Genomic DNA, 17420 nt, shown 5'->3' on the forward strand with positions numbered 1-17420 from the left:
CAAGTGCGACACGTGTTTTTTGGCAAGTTCTGGAAACACACGTGGAAATGTGCAAGATTATGTGTACTTTTGTGCATGTTCCCAGGAACATGCCGATGTTAATGGGAACTAAAGCCCCACCCAAATGATGGCCTGGGGCTATGTCTGCACTGCAAGGGTTAATAGCTTATTTTCTCCATGAGAGAGGAGAAACAGTTTTACTCACCTGATTGTCCATTCCCCCATGATCCAGTGGTGGACTGTCTCTCTGTGTCTTCACGTCCAGAGCAGGGCAATGATGATGTCAGGACCCTAGACCCTAAATTGCTAGACATACAGAAGCAACTAACCCTTGCAGTGTGGGAACAGCCTGACTGCAAGGGTTATTTTTATTTATTTGCCTGAAGATGGCCATACACAGCTTGCATATCAGTTGATTTCTGTGGTTCGGACGAAATTCAAACCTTGTGTAGTCCTGCTGACACCACTTGGCACAACAAACTTTGAGAGGAACCAAATGTGCCACATGAGCAAAACTTGGCCTACCAGTGACTGCTGCCAGTCTGCTGGAGTGACTGTTTAGGTATTCTGACAGCTGCAGATGCTGTCAGAGTACAATGGTCGTTGTCAAGAGATTCATCCATGCGCTGTCTGTATGATCAGCTTTGCTGGTGGAATCACCAGGGAAAAAGCAAGGGAACACAAACTATTGCAGTGACCACAGCTAAGGACCAGTAAGCAGCAGATTTTTTGCAGGAACTTATATAGCATTTTACATATACAATATATTATCAAAAGTATTGGGAAGCCTGCCTTTTACACCCATATGAACTTTAATGGCATTCCAGTCTTAGTCCTTGGGGTTCAATATTGAGTTGGCCTACTGTTTGCAGCTATAACAGCTTCAACTCTTCTGGGAAGGCTGTCTAAAAGGTTTAGGAATGTGTATATGAGAATGTTTGACCATTCTTCCAGAAACGTATTTGTGAGGTCAGGCACTGATATTGGACAAGAAGGCCTGGCTTGCGGTTATTGCCCTAATTCATCTCAAAAGTGTTCTATTGGGTTGCAGTCAGGACGCTGTGCAGGTCAGTCAAGTTTTTCTACCCCAAACTTGCTCATCCATGTCTTTAAGGATCTTGCTTTGTGCACTAGTGCGCAGTCATGTTGGAACAGGAAGGGGCCATCCCCAAACTGTTCCCACAAAGTTGGGAGCATGAAATTGTCCAAAATGTCTTTGTATGTTGAGGCCTTAATTGTTCCCTTCACTGGAACTAAGGGGCCAAGCCCAACCTCTGAAAAGCAACCCCACACCACACCATAACCCCCCCCCCCCCTCCACAAGATGATTTGGACCAGTGCACACAGTAAGGTCCATAAAGACATGGATGAGCGAGTTCAGACCTTAACCCGATAGAACACTTTTGGAATGAATTTGAACGTAGACTGTGTGCCAGGCCTTCTCATTCAACATTGGTGCCTGACTTCACAAATGCGCTAAATTCAATATGGAACCCTACGGACTAAGACTGGGATGCCATTAAAGTTCATGTAGGTGTAAAGGCAGACATTCCAATACTTTTGACAATATAGTGTACATATTGCACATTCTAATAAGTCTCTGGTCTCAAGGAGCTTGTAATCTAAGGTCCCTAACTCACATTCATACTAGGGCCAGTTTAGACAGGAGCCGGTTAACCTACCAGCATGTCTTTGGAGTGTGGAAGGAAACCCAGGCAGGCACAGGGAGAACATGCAAACTCCAGGCAGGTAGTGCCATGGTTGGGATTTGAACCGATGGCCCTAGTGCTGCCAGGCAGAAGTGCAAACCCCTTGGCTATTTATGTCGTTTAAATGCACTTTAAGCTGTCATTAGATCAGTGAATGATATGGATTACTGCAACATTCACCTTCTCTGCTGAAAAGCTCAGTAATCTAATGAATATCCAGAGCTTCTAATAACTCACAGCGGTGATACGTTGATCGATATACATACCTCCAAGCTGGGCTGCATGTCCTTGCCGCCTATCAAGGCTTTATTTGGTCCTTCAATTCTGAATAGAGTCCACATTTTAATGCCATACTATTTTTTTTTCAATCAAAACCAAATAAAAGCAGTCTAAATTTGATTTGGACATGAGTTGCAATTTATATGGAAATGTGGCTGGAGAAAGTAGATTGTGACAACCCAATATGGCCAGGCAGCTTTATTGGAAAGTTTGTTTTTATATGTGTGTTTAGCGACGGAGCTGGGCTTTCCAAGGTAATTTCAGGCCACCTACAATAGGCTCACAATATTCCTTGATATTTAGCTTGGTGTCTCACCATTGTCAGAAAGCCGCAGTGATAATTTATTGATATGAAAAGCTTGACCTGATTTGAATTGTACCCAGATGCTTTTTATCTCTAGAGGCAGTATACATAGGTTTTATAGAGAATACAGCAAACATAAAATATAAATATTACATTTCTAGCTTTTATCTCAGTATATAAGCTATATATTTTATTTTAAACACCTCCAGTCCAGGCCTTTTCTAGCACTTTTGTTCACATGAAACAATCTTTCCTGGTGCCTCCATGGCAGCATACCTGTGACAAGCTCCGCCTTGGCTCCTCCCTCAGGACTAGTGAATATTATAAAAGAAATGGTTAGTACGGCCCCCGCATTCTCCTTTTTTTCCTCATACCTTATGGCAAATCGTGAATTCTGGTCAGCGTCCTTACCTTCTGCATTCGGCAGCTTCCGTCCGGGTTCAAGCCTCTCCCGGACGCAGTTCCTTCTCTTGGGAAATGCGCTTATAAGGTTGGAAGTCCCTTCTGTAGGATATTTTGGGACAGGCAGTTTGTCTCTTAACTAAGAGCTTTATCTGCAGTTTGGGTATTCAGGCTTCAGCTCACTCATGGCAGCAGAGGCGGCAGCTATTTCTAAATTCCTTTTTCTGTCTCTCTGTTAAGGTCCTGGTGTTGAAGCCCGACTTGTAGGAGGAGACCTCTCTTACAACGCTGGTTCAGGAGCCGCTGGAATGGGAACAGCGGTCTCGAGAGCACAGTGGGTAGGAGTGCCTGCTGGATAGGGCCGCTGGAACTGATAGCAGAGCGGAGATTCCTTTGGAAGGCCGAGCGACTGGAGGTTGCTAGAAGGCTGAGAAATGCAAGTAGTAGCTTCAGAAGCCGAGGACTGAACAGGCAGCAGGCTGGAGCAGGGTCAGACGGTCCGGGTCAGCAGGCAAGCAGACAGGTGGTATCAGTAGGCAAAAGAGGTGTCGGTAAAACTGGCAGAGGTCGGCAACGTAATCACAGGCAGGAGAAGTAGCGAGGTCAGGCAGGCCGGGTCGGGTTTGGAGAAGGCAGAGAAGTCAAGCGAAGCCGGGTCGGTAACGGTAGCAGGTAATCAGGTTCTGGATCAGGTATTCAGGTACACAGGAGCTGAGACGAAACAGCGCCGCACCAGCGCACTTGGGGAACCTTTAAGTGTTCAGTGGCGGCAAGTAGCGCACGCACACCACTCACGACCACGCAAACGAGCGCGCGCACAAACGCTCGCGCGAACGTGCACACTAACGCGTAAACGAACGCGCACGCGAACGCGTACGCGAACGCGCAGGAAACACGCGCCGACGCCTGTGTGCACGCAGCTGTGCCTGTCCATTGCTGGTAAGTTCCTGACACTCTCTCTTCCCTCCTGTCCTCCTTATCTTTCCCTTTTCCCTTTATTTTTAGGTTTGCAATCTGTCTCTTGCCTCTCCTTTTTCTTTCCTCTTCCCTCTCTCTTTTCCTCCTCCTCCCCAGCTTTCTATTCCTTTGCCCTGGCCTCTCATTCTTTTCAGAGACCCCCCTTCCTCCCCCCCTCGCCCCTGCCGTCCTTCAGGCTCCCTAGGAGCCGTGCGCGCCCAGCGCCGGTATTTTTATTTACTATCGGCATTCCCCGCCATCTTCTGCGAATGCGCCGGCGGGGCGGGTCTTTCATCTGCTCGTTCCGCCGGTCGGCGCATGCCCGGTGGATCCGGAGGCTACGGCGGCCATTTTGCTGAGGGCAGAGTGTCGACTCTGCCCTCAGAGCGTCAGGGGTGGAGCACAGGCGTGCCCCCACCCCTCCTCCTCCTATTTATCTCCCTAATAGCCTCAGTGGGATGCCTGTGGCTGTGGGGAGAACTACACTTCAGAGCTCCAGGGAAGCTATACCCATTCATCTAAAGGTAGGCAAATAAATAAATAAATATATATATATTGTATTAAATAATATAAATAATATAAATAAATAATATATATTAAATTATCCATATAAATGTAAATGAATAAATTGAATTAATTAATTAAATGTTCAATTGCGGTTCCAAAAAAAAAAAAAAAAAGGGGAAAGTCATTATTTATGCAGGTAAATTCCCTCTTTCTTCGTAAGTTAGGGCACGACCAGTTGATGCTTCTCCTCTGACTCTTTTCCTAGCTGTTGCCTCTGCTAAGCCGTCTATCATGAGCCTTTTGCCGCCCGCACAAGATCCTACTCTACTCCAAGGTAAGGACCTACGTCCAGGTAAGTTATCTTAAAAAAAAAGAGTGCACTGAGGATGGTACTTTTATGTATTTCAGTCCTGTACGCCAGAAGACGTCTAAGAGGACCTCAAGGCGATATATAAAGACGACGATGACTCTAGTCACAGTAGAGACAGGTCGCCCAGGCGTGGGAATTACAAATGCGGCAGGAAAGCTTCAGCCAAGAAGCGCCGTCATTCGCGCTTCCCGAGACCTAGACCCGCTAGATGTAAGGCCTGTGGAGGTACCCCACTTCCAGACAAACTGATTTGTCGAAATTGCCTTAGAGACTATGCAGCGAGGGTCTGCAAGTGGCGGATCTATTTAAAAAGGCAGTAAAAGACTCCCTTGCGGAATTGGTAGCTACAATGCCGACGCAACAACCAGCATCCCCTCCTCAGGAGGAGTTGGCTGAGGCCTCCATTCCCGGGCCATCCACGAGTGGAATTTTTCGTCTGACGCCTGCATCTTCATCTAAGCATCAAGATGAGATTGCCATTTCAGAGGAATCATCTGATGACCTAGATGCCTCCGGCTTTGCCTTCGCCATGGTCCAGCCTTATGTACAGGCGGTTAAACAAGCGATTGGCTGGGAAGAGTCCAACACGGAGGTTAAGAAGTCTAAATCGTACTTCCCCTTTCTCAAGCGCCAGATCTCCTTTTTCCCTCTTATGGAAGAGATCAAGGAAGTGATCGAGGAAGAGTGGAAGAGGACAGAAAAGAGATTTTCCACCAATCGCTTGGGAAAATTATACCCTCTCTCAGAGGCGGATTCCGCAATGCTGGAGGGTTCTCCAGTGGTCGATGCTGCAGTGGTAAGACTGGCAAAGAATGTCACTTTGCCCCTGGAGGATTCAACTTCTTTTAAGGATCCTCTGGACAGAAGGATGGACCTTGACCTTAAGAAGGCTTATCAGATGGCAGGCAACGCCTGTAAGCCTGTGATAGCCCTGACATCAGTGGCTAACATATTACGTGTCTGGACGGATAACATAGAGTCAGCAATCCAACAGGACATCCCAAAGGAAGATATAATTAAGGCCTTAGATGAGCTGAAGCTGTGAGCGGACTTTATTGGAGAAGCCGCCATTGACTCAATTCGTTGCTCCGCAAGGGCAATGCTACACTCAGTAATGGCCAAACGGGCCCTGTGGCTGAAACCGTGGGCAGCGGACATTGCCTCGAAGCAGAACTGGTGCAAGATACCTTTTGACGGTAAAGCCTTGTTTGGGGAAAAGCTGGACAAAGCCATCTCTCGGGTCACTGGCGGAAAATCAGGCCTACTTCCCCAAGACAGGTGATCCAGACACTCCAGATCATTCGCACCCAGGTTCCAATACTCCAAAAATAAGGATTACCAACAGTCCAGACAAGAGAAAGGCTTCAGGCATAATTGGAAAAGCACACAGTCTACGTTTCTCAAAACCCGAAGACAGAGACCAGTGTCTACCCCACAGGATTCAACTAAATCCTTTTGATGCCAGGCCAACCCAAGTGATCCCTGTAGGGGCCAGGTTAAAACAGTTCTCAAACATCTGGGAACAAAAGTGCAGGGATCCTTGGGTAGTTACCACGGTCAAACACGGCCATTTCTGCTCATTCCTAGACAAACCTCCCAAGGACTTTTCCTCCCCGACAAGGGTGTCAAGGTCCCCCCAAAAAGCGGAAGCGCTAAAGCAATTTCTTCTCTCCCTGCAGGAGCAACAAGCAGTAGTTCCAATGCCTCCATCAGAGAGATTTTCGGGTTTTTACTCCACCCTGTTTCTAGTCCCCAAGAGAAACGGAGGGTGGAGACCCGTGATAGACCTAAAAAGACTAAATCGCTATATTTTTCTAGAAAAATTCAAGATGGAGTCACTACAGACGATTATTCGTGTAGTCCAACCAGGAGACTGGATGTTGTCAATAGACTTGCAGGACGCTTACCTGCATATACCCATACTCCCTCCTTTCCAGAAGTATCTGAGATTTGCGGTGGGGCAGGTGCATTTCCAATTTCAGAGCCTTCCATTTGGCCTCTGCACGTCGCCAAGAGTCTTCACAAAGACCCTGATTGCCATCATAGCCCCTCTGAGAGAATTGGGGCTTTGGGTATACCACTACTTGGACGACCTTCTACTCCTGGCGAAGGATCCAGCCCAGTTAGTGGAACACAGGAGCATTCTTTTGACAACGCTAACGGAATTCAGATGGAAGATAAACCAGGAGAAAAGTCACCTTTCTCCAACCCAGGAGATGGTCTATTTGGGCACTCTGTTCAACACAAGGAACGGAACAGTGGCTCTCCCACCTCAGAAGGCAACTTCCATTATTCAGCAAATGAAGCGAGTGAGTACGAGATCCTACCTGACAGCCTCAAACTGCTTGAGCCTGATAGGCCGGATGTCGTCATGTATCCCTATGGTCCCCTGGGCCCATTGGCATTTGAGACATTTCCAGCTGGAGTTCCTAAGACTGTGGAACAGAGGGTATCTATCCCAACCCATACACTTGACGACCTTGATGCTCAGGAGTCTACATTGGTGGATGAAGAAACAGACACTTCTGAAATCACTCCCGCTAGGGCATGTCGACTGGATCACAATTACTACCGATGCCAGTGCAGATGGTTGGGGAGCACACTGCAACCAGACCTCAGTACAAGGAAGATGGTCCTTCCATACAGCAGGCATGGTGTCAAATGTCTTGGAGCTTAGAGCGGCCTACCTTTCATTTCTAGCCCTAGAGTTCGAGATTTCAGGGAAACCAGTTCTCCTCAGGATGGACAACAGGGCTGCGGTATCTTATGTGCACCCACAAGGGGGGACACGCAGCAGGTCCCTCCTGAATGAGGTGGAACCCATAATCCTCTGGGCAGAAAGGAATCTGAAAGACCTAAGGGCAGTCTATCTGCCCGGTCATCTCAACTCGAGGGCCAACAGCCTTTCCCGCAAGTTCCTGGATACCAACGAATGGTCTCTACACCCGGAGATTTTCAACTGGATAGTGAACCAGTGGGGTCCCCTCGAGCTAGACCTCTTTGAGACAGCATTCAACACCAAGCTTCCAAGGTTCATCTCGAGGCTTCCTCACCCCCAGGCGGAGGCAATAGATGCCCTCTCAGCCCCTTGGGCATGCAAGCGGGCCTATGCCTTCCCTCCGTGGCCTCTCATTCCAAGGTTCTTGTCAAGATTCGTGAGGGAAACCACGACGGTGATAGCAGTCCTACCATACTGGCCAAGACGTCCTTGGTTCCCCACGACAATGGATCTGAGCACACGGCCTCCAGTCAAGGTTCCAATAATACCTCTTCTCCTGTCGCAAGGGTGTCACACCCATCCAGATCCCCGCAGGCTGAACCTTCACATCTGGCAGCTGAAAGGAAAAGGTTGCAATCCCTAGGGTGCTCCGACAAAGTGATCGCAACCCTGCTCAAAGCAAGAAAACCATCCACAAACGACATATACGATAAAGTGTGGAACAAGTTCAGGGCCTTCATGCTAGACAGAAGCTGTGATCCAGCTTCCCCATCATCCTCTCAAATTCTCGAGTTTTTGCAGACAGGTCTGGACCTAGGCCTTGCATTAGGTACACTAAAGGTGCAGGTATCGGCGATCTCAGCAGCAACCAGTAGAAGATGGGCCGAGGATCTATTGTTAATCCAGTTCTTCAAAGTTGTCAGAAAGATCCGACCGCCAACCAAACAATCTTTTCCCACTTGGGACCTTGCTGTCATCCTGGAGTCCTTGGCCAATCCACCCTTTGCCCCTTCGGAGTCGGCATCGCTCTGGAATCTAACCTTGAAGTTAGCCTTCCTGATAGCTATAACCTCTGGCAGAAAAATGCTGGATGGTTTAATAGCTCCCTCTCCGTACTAAAGCAAGAATGCAGAAGAGCGGAAAGAACATGGAGAAGAAATCCCACCGAGGAAAACCTATTTAACTACAAAGGTCTGACAGAGAATTATCGGAAAGCAATCTTCAAAGCCAAAAAGGACCACTTCTCATATACAATCTCAACGGCCGCAAACCAACCACGGGAACTGTTTAAACTGGTTAATCAATCAATAAATCCGGTGTGCCTAGAACCCCCAGAAAGCGAATCCCAGGATTACTGTGACAAACTGTCGGATTTTTTCATCGATAAAGTCAAAACCATCAGGGAAACAATTTGTCAGAAGAAAACATCCAACCTCAGCCAGCAAATACATAAAGAGGATGTCCGCACCAACATACCGCAACCGCCAAAATTTTCACTATCCCCAATTACCGTAGACACCGCAAAAAACATCATTAATAAACTGCGTGACAGTACCTCACCTATTGACATCATCCCCACAAAACTACTGAAAGAATGCTCCGACATCGTGGCTCCAACCATAACCCACCTCATAAACCGATCATTCCACGAAGGGATTGTTCCCAGCATCCTCAAACAAGGCATTGTCAAACCTCTACTCAAGAAACCAAACCTGGACCCTCAGGATCCAAACAACCGTAGGCCGATTACAAGCCTCAACACCATTTCTAAGATCACGGAGAAAGCTGTAGTACATCAGCTACAACTTCACCTGGATACTCACAAACTCCTGGACCCACTGCAATTAGGCTTCCGCCCGGGTCATGGAACAGAAACAGCTCTCCTCAAGATTTGGGATGACGCCCTCGAAGCAGCAGATGACGGAGAGCCGTGTCTCCTCGTACTGCTAGACCTAAGTGCAGCGTTTGATACAGTAGATCACAATACTCTACTCGTCCGCCTCACAGAAGTAGCCGGAGTCCAAGACATAGATCTCCATTGGTTCACGTCCTTCCTAGGAAATCGGTCACAGACAGTGAAACTAGGAAAATTCCTCTCCGAAACTCGGGCAGTCACCTGCGGAGTCCCTCAAGGCTTTCCGTTGTCACCCGTTCTCTTCAACATTTACATTCGCCCACTCCTTCAAATCATCAGATGCTCAGATCTCTGCTTCCACTCTTACGCTGACGACACGCAACTTTATTTCCGGATCAATGGAAAAAAAGATCACTAACAACAACTTGAAAACTGCCTCAAATCAATAGAGGACTGGATGACCACCAACTCCCTCCAGCTGAACCAATCAAAGACAGAGCTTCTTATCTTACACCCAAATCATAAGCCCGCAACCAAAACCTCCTGGTCTCCACCAACCGTCTTTGGGCAGACTATCTCCCCAAAGACCAAAGCGAAGAGTCTCGGGGTTATTTTAGACGCACAAATGTCAATGGAGGCGCAAATAGGATCTGTAGTTAGTCGATCTCACCATCTGCTGCGCATGCTTCGCAGACTCATCCCTTTTATCCCAAAGAATGACAAAGCAGTGGTAGTTGGAACAATCATTAATTCACGACTGGACTACGCAAACTCGCTTTACATAGGATTACCACAATATCAACTTGCGCGATTACAACTGATCCAAAACACGGCGGCAAGGCTGATAACAGGAAAAAAACCCTGGGAATCCATTTCTCCTTCACTGAGGAGCTTACATTGGCTAACCGTAAAAAATCGGATCACGTTCAAGACCCTTTGCCTCACCCACAAATGCGTGCATAGAGAAGCTCCGCAATACCTAATGGAGAAAATAAATCATTACACACCAAACCGCAGTCTTCGATCAGCCAACAAAAACCTCCTCCTCATGCCCAAAGCCCGGTATAAATCCAAGGGTGATCGGAGATTCGCTGTCCAAGGGCCTCGGCTATGGAATGCTCTACCAATCAACATCCGCCTGGAAGAAAATCACCTGGCTTTTAGGAAAAAACTCAAGACCTTCCTCTTTTAGCAGATGATCAAAGCTCGCCACAGCGCCTAGAGGCGATTCAGTTCGCATTGTGTGCTATATAAGTATTTCATTCATTCATTCAGACGGGTTTCGGAGCTCCAAACTTTAGGAGCAGATCATGATCACATTATATTCTATCCACACAGAGTAGAACTCAGAACAGTGCAAGGATTCATTCCAAAGGTCGCATCATCCTTGAACATGTCGGAACCTTGGGCACTCCCAACATTTTCGGAACAGGACTCCGGTTCTCTTCATGAGCTAGACATTGCCTCCACTTTGAGATGCTATCTGCAGGCCACAGCATCATTCCGGGCTTCCATCAGGCTGTTTATATTTCCCTGGGGTAAAAACAAAGGCAAGGAGGCATCAGCAAGAACGATTGCCTCATGGATCGTTAAACTCATCCAAAAGGTGTACAGGACAAAGGGATTGGAACCCCCTTCGGCGGTCAGGGCGCACTCCACCCAAGCGGTTTCTGCTTCTTGGGGCGGCAAGAGCGAATGTGTCAATTGAAACTATCTGTCGGGCAGCGACTTGGTCGTCCCAACATACGTTTCTGAAACATTACAGGGTAGACCCAGGAGCTCTCTCTTCGGTGGAGTTTGGCAGACAGACAGTTACTTCAGCCTTCGCTTCTTCTAAATAATAATTTCTTTAAAATAAACTTCTAAGCATCCCACCCATCTCAGCTAGTTATTTGTCACAGGTATGCTGCCATGGAGGCACCTGGTGCCTATCCATGGCAGCATACAATCCCACCCTCGGTATTCTATATTACAGAGAATGCGGGGGCCGTACTAACCATTTCTTTTATAATATTCACTAGTCCTGAGGGAGGAGCCAAGGTGGAGCTTGTCACAGGTATGCTGCCATGGATAGGCACCAGGAAAAGAAAATTACGGTAAGTATGGTACAATTTTCAGTTTTTTTTGCTAGAAAAATAGTTAGAACCCCCAAACATTATACATATTTTTTTAAAGCAGAGGCCCTAGAGAATAAATTGGTGGGTTTGGCAATTTTATGTCACACAGTATTTGCACAGTGGTTTTTCAAACGCAATTCTTTGGGAAACAATACAGTTTTTTAAAATGTTATGCAAAAAACACAATACATAACCCATTTTATTTAAAATATAAAAGATGATGTTACACCGAATAAATATATACCAAACATATCATGCTTTAAGATGACATTTTACTGTCCATAGGCAATGTTTTAAAAGCCTTTACAGGTTACCACTTTAGAATTACAGAGGAGGTCTGATGCTAGAATTACATGTATGTAGAAAATATGGAGAAATACGTATATATATGTACAGATAAAATGGGTATAAAAATCAGAAGCCATTCAACTCAGAAAAAACAATTAAGATGCCTAGAAAATATCAATAAAACAAAATAGGTTCAGTAGGTTTCCCTGTGACAGAGTTTGAGGATGGGGAGACCACAGTGTCCCCAGACATTTCCTTACACACCATAATAAGTCCACAGAAGGTCTAAGCCCTTGTACACACGGTCGGAGATTCCGACGGAATGTTTCCTATCGGACCGTTTTGTCGGATATTCCGACTGTGTGTGGTCTGCATCGGACTGTTTCCGTCGGAATATCCGACGAACCAAGTTTTCCAACTTGCCGGTAAAATTTTCCGACAAAATGCTCCTATCGGACATACTCCGATCATGTGTAGCCTACTCCGATGGACAAAGTGCCACGCATGCTCAGATCAAATTCCTAGACCAAAGCTATTGGCTACTAGCCTGAACGTAGTCCCATCGTAATGAAATAACGTCATCACGTTATGTACAATCGGATTTTCCGACAACTTAATCCGAACGTGTGTATGCAACATCACTTCCGGACCTCTTCCGGAATTAATCAGTCGGAATTACTCTGACGGATTTGGTTGTCGGAATCTCCGACCGTGTGTACAAGGGCTTAGAGTGGGCGAAGGAGTCCATTCCTCTTTGAGGCTCTCAAGCTAAAGATTCCAGGGCACTCTCGCAGGGAGACCTACTGGATCTTCACACTGAACACGTTGGCACCTGGAGGGTTAAATGTAGAACTAGAAATGAACACAATTATATAAACATTTAGGGCTTGTCCTATGAACATTTATATATTTATTTATGTCTAAACCGCTGGCAACAAAAGTGAGTACACTCCTGAATGAAAATGTCCAAATTGGGCCCAATTAGCCATTTTACTTCCCCAGGTGTCATGTGACTCGTTAGTGTTAGAAGGTCTCAGGTTTGAATGGGGAGCAGGTGTGTTAAATTTGGTGTTATCGCTCTCACTCTTTCATACTGGTCACTGGAAGTTCAACATTGCATTTCATGGCAAATAACTCTCTGAGGATCTGAAAAAAAGAATTGTTGCTCTACATAAAGATGGCCTAGGCTATAAGAAGATTGCCAAGACCCTGAAACTGAGCTGCAGGTACAGCGTTTTAACAAGACAGGTTCCACACAGAACAGACCTCGCCATGGTAGACCAAAGAAGATGAGTGAATGTGCTCAGAGTCACATCCAGAGGCTGTCTTTGGGAAATAGACGTATGAGTGCTGCCAGCATTGCTGCAGAGGATGAAGGGGTGGGGGGTCAGTCTGTCAGTGCTTAGACCATACGCCGCACACTGCATCCAATTGGTCTGCATGGCTGTCATACCAGAAGGAAGCCTCTTCTAAAGATGATGCACAAGAAAGCCTGCAAACAGTTTCCTGAAAACAAGCAGACTAAGGACATGGATTACTGGAACCATGTCCTGTGGTCTGAGGAGACCAAGATAAACGTATTTGGTTCAGATTGTATCAATCATGTGTGGCGGCAACCAGATGAGGAGTACAAAGACAAGTGTGTCTTGCCTACAGTCAAGCATGGTGGTGGGAGTGTCATGGTCTGGGGTTGCATGAGTGCTGTTCATTCAGTGAACCATGAATATCAACATGTACTGTGACATACTGAAGCAGAGCATGATCCCCTCCCTTTGGAGACCGGGCCGCAGGGCAGTATTCCAACATGAAAAGCTTTAATAAAATATTTACAAAAAATGTGAGGGGTGTATTCCCTATTGTGAGACACTGTATATGCGTATTTCTCTATATTCTCTACATCAATAAAGTGTTGTGAGATAACATTTAAATTGTATTGACTCAACTTTTTTTTTTTAGCTTTAATCAATGTAATTCTTTATATATTAGTATATTAATTTCTTATACATCTGTATAATTTTATATTGTCCTTTGGTAATGTAACTTATCCTGTATACGCCCATCAGGTGGATTGAGTGGACTGGACTTTTCCTCTTCTCATACTGCCCACCATACACGCTCCCATATCTTGCTGACTTTTCCATCGGTGGTCTTGCTGAGAGCACAAAAGATACCCATGCGACTGGCTCTGCCTATGCATTTGAATGGCTGATGGTGAGCCATGCTGACAAGTTAAAATCTATCCCCTTCCCTCAGAGCGACCTAGTCTGATGAAGGAGATGGGGCTTTTGGAAACGCGTAGTGAATTTTCACTGAGCTTAGTAAATAAGGTGTAAAAAAAAAAAAATGTACAGTAATTTGCAGAGTTTGCCTCTAAAGTGCTATTAAACTCAAACACAAAAATTTAATTTATTGCAGCTTACCAATGCTTGGATGCGGTGGTTGCATTTGTCTTCTTATTTTTGGCTTTTTTTTCTTTTTACTAGGTAGTCAGCTGGTAACACACTTCCTTTCTAAAGCCCCATACACACTATCAGATTTTCTACTGATTTTTGTCTTCAGAATTACTAAAACCATGTAGTGCAAGGGCCTGATTGCATACAAATTGAAACTCCTAAGGTTTGACCTCATATTATATGGTTTTGGTAAATCTGAAGGAAAAAGCCAACAGAAAATCTGATAGAGTGTATGAGGCTTAAGGGTGTCTCCACTCTGGATGGAGGTGCAATGGAGCCACTATTGGACAGCAGTATTGTCACCCTGGGGAGAGGTTAGCATTACATGAACAGTTTTTTTTTTCTTTTGTGAAAAGGCCTTGTTCACAGCAGGTACGGCACAGGAAAATTGCGCACTTACCTACACTGCACCAGATCATGCTGCTTTTTTCAGATGTGTGCAGGTGCCATTAATTCTTATGGTTAAATCGGACAGGTGCTTATCTACTTCCTGTGTGCTGAGACACTTTTTTGCTGTGTCTGCATCCCCCTCGGAGCTGCATGCAGGTAGCCTATAGAAGTGGATGTAGAGGCAGCGGCTGCACAGACAGGAGGAGCAGGTCGCAGTGTCTGCATTCAAATCCATGCACACGCTCCTGCCACCTTGTTAAATTTTGGCAGACGCAGCAAAAAGTAGCTCAGCACATAGGATGGGTTTGGCATCATGCGTTTTGGCACATCACGATTTTAAAAATCATGCCGACCCCTTTTTTTTGCAAGTGTCAGGCACATAGGGCAGCCCATTGAAATGAATCGGTTGCCCTAAAATGTGACACTTGTGAACAATAAAAAGGTACACATTCTGCCGACACCTTCTGGTGTGAACAAGCCCTAAACATTTTACATAACTGAGAAAAGGCTGACCATTGTAAGCACTCCAGTCAGTGGTAAATGGTTTGTCTCAATCCTTTAACTGCTACTTTGTCTGGAAAGCTTGGTCTGTTAGGGAGCTAAAAAATACCAGATTTACTGGCCGGATCACCATGTAAAAATGATTTAACCCTTTCGCTGCCGTGTCCGTACATCATACGGACCTGACAGTGAGGGGTTTCACACACAATCCGATGGTTATGATCATTCTTTGAATAAAAAAATGGATGAAATCGATGATCCTTGGTGTGGTGGTGAATATCTACATATCGCACAGGTTCCAGTATCCAGCTGGCTGTTGCTACAGAACCCAGTACTCTAATGCCGTGTACACACAATCGGATTTTCTGACAACAAATGTTGGATGTGAGCTTGTTACCTGAAATCCGACCGTGTGTATGCTCCATTGAACATTTGTTGGCGGACTTTCTGCCAACAAATGTTGGCTAGAAGGTTCTTAAATTTTGCGCCAACAAAATGTTGTTGTTGGAATTTCCGATTGTGTGTACACAAATCCGACGCACAAAAGTTCACACATGCTCGGAATCAAGCAGAAGGAGCCGCACTGGCTATTGAACTTCCTTTTTCTCAGCTCGTCGTACGTCTTGTATGTCACCACATTCCCACATTCGTAATTGTTAGGCAAAATTTTGTAACCTTGTGTATGCAAGACAAGTTTGAGCCAACATCCTTTGAACAAAAATCCACAGTTTTTTTGGCGGAAAGTCCGATCATGTGTACGGGGCATTACCCTGAGTTCACACTGGCATTAAGAGCAGGCGTTTGAGAGGCATTGAAAATGCCCCTCAAACGCCTATGCACAAGATATAATAGACAGTACATTATGTTGTTCACAGTAAGCGTTAGCGTCACATCGCTTCAAAATTGAAACCTCATGTCAAGTTAGGAGGCGTTTGAAGCCCTTCAACGCCTCCCATTCAAGTCTATGGTAACGCTCCGCAAACGCTCTGGCAGGTGTTTTTGGCGTGGTTTTGTTGCAGTTGCAGCACTTTAAAATTTGTTTATTTATGTCACTTTCCATTGTGAAGCAGTTTTAACGCTCATCAGCTCATCAAATGCTACAAAACCACGCATGTGGTGTTTAGGGAGCTTTTTTAATGCTTGTAAAATACCCCATACTAAAGCTCATGCACGCCTTACTGACGCTCATACTCACGCCATACAAACGCTATAGGAGCGTTTGTTGAGCATCAGGAATTTTGGCAAGTGTGATCAAGCCCCAAGGGCTTATTCCAGAAAGGTGTGCGATGGGAATATGTATTGTAAATTGACAGGCAGAGTCATTTCTGTCAAGTGAAAGCATTCGGGTGGCCGCGCTTCTGCCAGATTGCTCAACACCTCCAGTACCGGAACCCCTTTGCCCATCTGCGGGCCCGGGACCGATGTGGCGAGTACATGTTTTCAAAAAACTCAAATGGCAAAAAGGTTAAGTTATCAGACTGCATGCGTGGAAAAGATGTATATTTTAATACTACATATTTAATCATTTAAACCTATTTTTTTCTAGGCTCATATTAATTATTTCACATGAACAAGTTTTATTACTTTCTATTAAAAAAATAAATAATGTTTATTTAGCAAAAGTCTGACAAATGACATAATTGATTTAGTTGAATTTCAAATAATTCAATTTGAGGGAATAAGTTGGGGAAATACATTACATGCTTCACTGACATTTAATATCTGCAAATAGAAAAGAACAAAAGAGCAAAATATTTTAATCAAGCAGAATTAACCACTACAATACAGGGCACTTTCGCTCCCTTCCTTCCCAGCCCAATTTTCAGCTTTCATCGCTCTAGCGCTTTCAGTGACAATTGCGCAGTCATGCTACACTGTACCCAAATGAAATTTTTATCATTTTGTTCGCACAAATAGAGCTTTATTTTGGTGGTATTTATTCACGACTCCGTTTTTTATTTTTTGCGATATAAGCACAAAAAGTGGAAATTTGGAAAAAAAAACAATATTTTCTTTTTTCTATTTTAAAAGAAATCCAATAAAATCTAATTTTGTCATAAATTTAAGCCAAAATGTATTCTGCTACATGTTTTTGGTAAAAAAAATTCCGTTAAGTGTATAATAATTGGTTTGTGTGATCACGGACATATGTACGCAAATGATCATGTACATATGTGTGCAGGTGATCACGTACATATGTGTGCAGATAATCATTGGGACATGTGATTTTAGTGGGACATATGTAGGGGATATGTTTTTATTATTAGGGACATGTGTTTTTATTATTTGGGGACATGTATGTTTTGGGGACATGTGTGGGGACATTGTGTTTATACTGTGTGGTGTGTTTACTGTGTGGTGATTTGTGTTTACACTAGACTGGTGATCAGTGAGTAAAAAGCTGTAAAAAACAGCTCATACTCACTGATCATCAGCCGGCTGCAGCGATCTGCTCTCCTCTCCTCAGCGATGACTTCTGTGTGAGGAGAGGAGGAGCCGATTGCCTAGCATCCGGCTGTTTGTTTACATCACATGACGGCCGTGATTGGACACGGCCGTCATGTGATCA

Source organism: Lithobates pipiens, unplaced genomic scaffold (assembly GCF_037356315.1).
Source record: "Lithobates pipiens isolate NorthernLeopardFrog02 unplaced genomic scaffold, aLitPip1_a1.2 Scaffold_3, whole genome shotgun sequence".
Taxonomy (NCBI): domain Eukaryota; kingdom Metazoa; phylum Chordata; class Amphibia; order Anura; family Ranidae; genus Lithobates; species Lithobates pipiens.